Below are 8,175 nucleotides of genomic sequence, written 5' to 3'. Positions count from 1 at the left end.
AAAAACTAGGATGTCCTAGACGAAAAATGCAACAAATAAATTTCATTATTACTTTGGTTGGTAGAAATTTGTAGGCAAGCACTCTCTTGACCTCCTTTATTAGAGTTCATCCCCCCTTCGAGAATGTAAAGTCCCTCACGTTCCTTAGCATTGCCAATCGTCCTCCCCGACTCCAGTTCCTGAAAATGACAATGCGAAGGATAAAAGTTAGCTTGGCATTTTTTGTAACGTCCTACGTTTTCGGGTACCTTTAAACAACTCGGGTCGGGATTTTTCCCCCGGGTTAAGAATATTATTTTAAATAATATTATATTTTGTTTGTAAGTATGCCATGAGTTATTGCTAGCCAAAATATGAATTTTGTGATTTTAAAAGTCAAGATAAGACTTTCGGTCCTGGACCGACACAAAAACCCTGATCGGGTAAAAATCTCGGAAAATAAAACGAAAAATCATGGAAATTATATTTTGGGCATAAAATACATTCATAAAAGTTAAAGTTTGGTCAAAAAATAATAAACCTAAAAGAAAATGGAAATTTTAAGGCATTTTGTGGTAAATGCCTAATTTTGCCGAAATGGGGAATTTTATTCCATGAATGGACCTTAGGTTAAATTTTATTTTGTGGTTAATTAAATTAAATATGAGAGACATTTAATTTAATTAATTAATAGTAAGTTTGGTGATTAAAACTTAATGAGGGTGAAAAAGGTGTAAGAAGTCAAGTGGGCAAGTGGGTAGAAAATCACTCAAGTGTTTTGTGATATTTTGAAGAGTTGTGTGAGCCATTCTAACCCCCAAATCCGACCACTCTCCCTCCCTCATTCACTCTCATCTGATTTTTGAATACTCTCTCAAGTGTTCTCTCCATTTTCAACCCCAAGAACACCAAAGAAACTTGGAAGCTAAGTCTTGGTCTAGGAAGGGTTTTCCCTAAGGTAAAGTTTCATTAATCTAGACTTTTGTCAAGTTTTAATCATAGAGTTTCAAATAGCTAATTACCAATGTTGTTGGGGGAAGTTGGTTAGGGTTTTTGAAAGATTTTGGAGGAGCCAAAGCTAATAGGAAGGTCCAAACCTTAAACAAGAACACCAAAGAGGTAAAAAGTTTACTTTTGATGATTTTGTTGTAGGGTTTTTAGTTTTAAGCATTATTTTGTATATCTAATGCTTAAAGTTTCTTGTTGGTGATGTAATAAGGTTATGGTAGTTGTTTAATAATTTTTATGATGCATGTGTATTGATTTTTGAAAATGGGAACCAAAACCCCCAAGGGTTTTGGTAGGATACCCTAAAACAAAACATGTTTTGAGCTGTGACTTCCAAAGGGTCAAGCAGCCACTGTATATTGTTTTTGTAAAATTAAATTGTACTGTGATGTTGTTGAGATTGAGTACATAAAATTGAGATTTTGAAACACAAAAAAATGTTTAGAAATGAGTAAGTTATGCTATTTCAAAGTTTAGGTAAAAAACTGTTTTTTGTATTCTCATTTTCGGAACCAAGTTTGGACAGCCACTGTATAGGGCAAATGAACCCAGTTTTTTCTAAATTTTTGTGGACATATTTCTGGAATAACCTATTAGTCCACTTTAAAATTTGGTAAGAAAATATTAAATGGTTTGAAAGTTATTAACTGTCAAAGTTTGGAAAAAAATAAGGACTTGAAAATAAGGTCATTTTTACCTCATTGTTGGAAAATTATTTCACCAATAAAAAATGCTCATTTTGACCTAAGATTTTACAAAGACCTAAATGGCATAACAAAAATGGAATTGGGAAATTTTGGTAACAATTGGGTAAGTAAATTTCAAGTTATGAACTAACAAAGTATGTAGTTAAAAATGTGAAAAATAGGTTTTTCACACTTAGTGTAAAAATGAGATTTTGGAACATAAGGTAAAAAGTAAAATTTTGCTTATTTCAAGATATAAATTGGTAAGTCTTGAAATCATATTTTCACTAAAATTATCCCTTTGAGTTTAAATGAATTATTTTTATTAAAGAGTTTTTATTCTTTTTAAAAATAAGAGATTTAATTTATTAATAGTTAATAAATTAAAAGAGGGTTTAAAACCCTATATTTTGAGAAAATAATTAAATGAATTATTTTTCTAGTAAGTAAAAATTGATTAATTACTTTTGGAAAATTAATTAGTCAAGATGAGAAATTTATAACGGTTTTCCTAATTAAGACAAATTAGGCAATTTTCTTAAAACGGTTTTTAGATATTAAAACCTTAAGAAAAATAAAAGGAAAATTTAAAGAGTTTATTTTCTTTAAAAATAATTAAGGAATTTATTTGTATTTTCTGGATATAATACCGGCTAAAATCTTACATATTTTAACCGACTAGTCGAAAGTGCGGGTTAATAGTGATACCTTGAAAGAATAAGATTTTTAGCGGGTTGTGGGGAAATACCATTGTGATACCGGAGCCTAGGTATCGAGACCTTAGGATAGGTCTCCCCGAGACTTAGGGTTTAGTCTCGAATATTTTGTATAACTTTCCTTAATAGGTTTAAAACCAAATAAGGATTGTAAATCCTTACAAATGACTTTTATTAAAATGACCAAACTGCCCAAAATAATAATAATGAATTATTAGTGCCATAATTAATCCGAGTATACTGTATGGATAACTACAGTATTGGCTAAGCGTAACTGGACTGAACGTTGGAGGGTGAAAACTTGCTGAGCGCTAAGGACTCCAAGTAAGTCAACTTATATTGTATGGCTGCAACATGAAATGATTATTGTCTTGTATGTTAGTATAGGGATACATGCATATACATAGGCTGTCATAGAAAGTTGCTTAGAGACGTTAGTCTAGTGAGTGCTGATTTAGAAAATATGAACGGTAGAAGTCCGTCATATCCTAGACGGTTGATCCCCGTCACACTGCTTGATTTTATTTATGTCCGGTTCATTACCGAGACGAGTGGCCATGAGATGAGGATAAGCTGGTTAAACCTAGGGGCGCCAAGATAAATGGGACCTAGGGGCCCTCATGCTTACTTAATCATTGGACGGTTAGAATCCGAGCAAGTGCTCTGATAAGTTATTCCCGGATAGCAGCCGTGAATATTGGCCATTCCGTGAGAGTGCCTAGAGATACTAGGGGTTGCCAAGATAGAGTGAGGTTGAACACCCTAGGGGCAGCTGCTCACCAGCACCACTGATTAACATAGAAGTCTCCATAAAATCGTGTAAATTGGATTACACTCTTGAATATGTAGCGATGCCCTAGGTAACACGATAGTTACCCTTGATGAGAATATTTATTGGCTAGATCTTAGTGTGGGGACTCAGTTCTCTTTTACAGATTAGCAATTATGTTGGAGGGCGCGTTACGCATGAATTGTTGGAAATTGTCGAGCGTTGGTCTCGAATTATTTGGTGATATAATATATCTGCTTGCTCTGGGATTTTCTGAGTGCAGGGATATAATTGTTAATAAGATATAGTTGTGATATAATATATCTGCTTGCTCTGGGATTTTCTGAGTGCAGGGATATAATTGTTGATAAGATATAGTTGTGATATAATATATCTGCTTGTTCTGGGATTTTTCTGAGTGCAGGATTTTTATCTAGTTACGAATTAATTTATCATTGGTTATCAGGCATGACCATAAGTTTGCCAGGACGCTTTAGCGTTCTTGAAATTGATTGTTTAGGGTCCGGATGGGTCCGGAACCCTAATTCTCTACATGCTTTGTTTGAAAGTTGATCTTACTAAGCGTTTTCGCTTACCTAGTTGTTTCATGTTGTAGGTAAGAGCAAGGGCAAGGCAGAGCAGTGAGCGCTGGAGTCTTCCTTGCAAATGTACATGTGGACCGACCTTTTGGGAAGCCTTTTTATTTTTGGAAATGTTGTGTAATTTTCCTAAACAAGGCTCACTCTACTCTTTATAAAATATGTTTGTAACTAAATGTTAAGTATGGCCATACGACTTTTTAAAAAGTTTTTTTTTCTATGGGTTTTTGAGACATTTTGTTAAATGAAAACATTTATATTTCCGCATTATCGAGTCTTGAAAATCCGGGTCGTTACATTTTTGGTCTTGGGTCATTTTGCTGATGGAAATAAGATTGCATGACAAGTTTGGAACATGCAATACTTTATTTAAGATTAAAGAAGGTGAAATAATTATATCACCAGTTCCAGCAATTGCTGAAAAAGATCAATCAACAATTCTAACTTTTTTTATTTCCTGCACAAGGTTTATATGTTGAAAATAATCTAGAATTTCTTGTCATATGATCACTAGCACCTGAATCAATGATCCACATGTTTTAGGTTTAGAACAAAAATAAGAAACAATAGAAACTGATTTACCATCTTGTGCAAAAGAGCAGGAAGGAATATTGGGTTTGACAGGTTTTTGTGTGGTTTGTAGTAGTTTCAGGAGCTGCTCAATCTGATCCTTTGTGAAAGCCGGTTATCCCGAGGTAATTTGAGACTCTTGTGAATCTTCAGCCATGACTTGATAGCCTTTTTCTGGTTTCTTCTTTCCTCCAGGTGGTTTCCCATGAATCTTCCAACAAGTCTCCCTTGTATGCCACAACTTTGTACAAAAATCGCACCATGGTTTCTGTAATGCCCCGAAATCCCTAATGCGGTTTAATGGCTGGATTAGTAGGCCGGGAGGGCCATAATTGTTTTATTATGCCATTAAATGATTATATGCATGTTTATGTGAATTATATTATAATATGATGTTAAATGCATGCATGTGGGTCAACATTTCATTACAGGGGTATTTTGGTAATTTGGCCTATTGAGGACGTAATTGTATATTTGTATGCATGTTGGTGATATATTGTTGAGGCCACATTATAATGTGGATTTGTTCGAGCTATTCGGCATGAGACGATCTTTGAATATTAAGTAGCGGTTTAGTCATAATGGGATTAAGTTCGAGGCTCGGGGTGAGTCTCAGGATGTTTTAATGATTAGAGCGTTGTCGGGAATAAAAGGGTAACGGGATATGAATTATTGGTATTTGAGAATATTGAGAATAATAAGAGTTGGAGGGTGTTAATTATGATTAACGAAATAGGTTGGAAATGATGATTTTACCCTTGGGAGGCTTTAGAAACTCTTATTTGACCTAGGGGCATTATAGACATTTGGCTTGAGATATGTATGACTTTGGTAACCTGTAGGAAACAGAACTAAAAACAGAGCAAAGTTTCTTTTTCCCGTACATCATCTTCCCTTTATCTCCCTTTGGAATTTTTGGTCCCAAATTGAAGAATTAAGATAGGAAATCAAGGTTTGGAGGTTATAGACTTGATTCATCCATTGAAGAGGATCCAAAACCAGTTTGAGGTAAGATTTTATCCATGAATTTCAAGTATTGCTCTGTTTTTCTTTTAGGTTTTAGCCTATAGATTTTGATGTGGATAGTTGGAATTAATGGGAGTTTTTGTGTAAGATTGATTGGGTTTTGATGAGGGTGTGATGTAGATGAAGTTTATGGGTTGAATTGGATGTTTTGGTAAGGTTTGGGATTGATTTGGAAGGTTGGTTTCAAGGGGAATTGCAAGAAGGAAAAACCAGAAACTATTCTGGTCTGAAGCTGGCGCCCTAGCGCTATGCAGGGCAGAGAATGGCCTTCTTTGTTTTTGGGGCAGCGCCCCAGCGCTAGTTGGCAACGCCTAGGCGCTAGGTCAATTTCAAGGGATGTTATTTTTAGGGCTCGGGATGGTTTTTAAGGCTCGGGGGTTGGTTCCTTTACCCCTTTTGAGTAGATTGAGAGTCCCGAGAGTGAGGGATTGATCCCGGGAGTGTGGTTTTAGATTGTGAACCATTTATTGATTTACTTTATTAATGGGTTATAATTGGTTATGACTAGGTGACCGCTAAGGAATCTAAAGGTTGATCGTTCTCAAGGGTCGTTCTTATATTATTTCTTGCTCGAACTTGAGGTAAGAAAACTGCACCCTGTGTATATGACATGCATGATTGTTGTTAAGGTATGTTGGCTGATAAATGTGGACATTGATTGCATATTAAATGCTAGCGAATATTATTTACTTGTATATGGCATTGACTAGTCAGGGACACTAACCTAAGAGTCAGAAACGGCATAAGCGTCCTTAACGCAGGGCCGAATGAAGATTAGATCTAATCGATATCAGCGTTGAATGACTCTAAGGCATTAATGCTAGACCGACCCTAAGGTCGATGAAACTTATAAGCACTTGGCTAGTTTAAGACTAGTTACTCAGAGCCAGGGCCAAAGGCCTAGGTGACTACTTGTCACCTGGCTAGGGAATAGTGTTCCATAGTTATGACTTTAGAGTCATGAGGAAGGTTATATTGGTGACTAGTCATCATGCACCTATCTTGTTTAAGCTAGTGAAAGGTTCACATATTTGTTAAGCCCCGGTGACCCTATCGTCACATGGCTAAAGGAAGTTGTACCCATCTTAGTGACTTTTGCGACTGTCACTTACCTGTCTTGGACTGAAAGTCCTGAATGATTATTATGATCATTGTTGATATTATATCATGCTATATTGTGTTTTCTTGCTGGGCCTTGGCTCATGGGTGCTATGTGGTGCAAGTAAAGGAAAAGAAAAGCTCACCCAACCTTGAGTGGAGAGTTTAGGTGGTGTTGTGTACATATACGGCCGCTTGACCACCACGGCCAATGAGTTCTCAGAGGAACTAGGGAGTTTACCCTATTTTTGCCGCTTAGGTCGGCGGGTTGTAAATTTGAAACAGTAATGACCATTTTGAGTTGTAAATAACTTGTAAACGTTTTGATGGGCCCATGAACAGTTTTATGTATTTAATAAAATATATCCTTTCCTTTTGATTGGTTTTCTACCTTAGCTTGTTAATAACACTTAGAAGCACGTTTTTAACCAAAGGACTCGGGTAGCGAGTTAAATTTCCGGTTCGCCGTTCACCGTAACTGTTCTGGGGTAACCAGGGCGTTACAGTTTCTTCCTCTCTCCTTCCTGTCCTCCTCGAACAACAAGTGCAGAAGCTTCATTTTCTTGTTTAGTAGATTCATTGCTGTACATTCTGACGATTTTCCTCCAATTGAACTTCAGAAAAAACTTCTCGAATGGATGGTAGTGAACGTCGTCCAAGAATTCTCCCTTTCACGTCATCAAGAGCACGGTTAACACTCGCAAGGAACATGAACACATGATCATTCTCTTCACGTTTTTGACGTCGAGTGTAGTCATCTGTGTTTTCCCACTTATCATCATAACACTGGTCTAGTTCTTGCCAGAGTGCTACCATCTCATTGTAGTAGATTATCACAGCTCTATTTCCTTGCTTTGACTGCCAAAGTCTGGTTTTTAATTAAAAAATTTGGGAGAAATTTTCCAGATATGAGTAAGTTTACTTAATAGAATCCCACACATCTTTGGCTGTCTTCATGAACATGTGTGGCTTGGCAATTGAGCTGTCCATGGAGTTGAGAATCCATGCTATTACCAGGGAATTCTCGAATCTCCATAGATTGTACCCTTCTTCTCCTTCCTTTAGTGTCTTCACGTCTTTGGTGAGATACCCCAACTTTCCTCTTCCATCAATAACAAGTTTTACTGACTGAGACCACTCCAAATAATTGTTGACATTTAATCTATGGACTATGATGTGCATAAACATAGGAGCTGTCTTACTAACAATAGAAGAAGATTTTTTTGGGTTGGCTGCAGGAGCTGTAGTCCTTATTTCCATCGTGAGGATACCTGAGTTTGGCTTAGGGTTTAGGGTTCTACAATTAGTGTTATGCGTTTGGTTTGGGAAGTGTTGAGGGTTTTTTTTTTTCTTTTCTGCATATGCGATTAGGTTAAGCTCTAATACCATATGAGTTTGAATAATTCGCTCCATATTTTTATTAATTAGCCAAAGGCTGAATAAATAGATACAGATACTAACAAACTAAGCACAAATATAGGAACGGACTAATAACAACTTAGACTTTATCCATATATTCCAGATGTACATTCTAAATACACGGTAGACTAATTCTAAATTTTAATTACAGTTTTCTACATTTTTTTTGCTGAATAACCTATGTAGTATTAATTAAATAAGATAGTGATAGCCTGATGAATAGCCACCTCTTCGACAGACAGATCCGCTACTAGTTTTGGACACTTATCTAGTCCACTTTGCCAAACAATGAGCAACACCAGGAC

The sequence above is a fragment of the Humulus lupulus genome, chromosome 1, assembly GCF_963169125.1.
Source record: "Humulus lupulus chromosome 1, drHumLupu1.1, whole genome shotgun sequence".
Taxonomy (NCBI): domain Eukaryota; kingdom Viridiplantae; phylum Streptophyta; class Magnoliopsida; order Rosales; family Cannabaceae; genus Humulus; species Humulus lupulus.
This window is presented reverse-complemented; position numbering follows the sequence as displayed.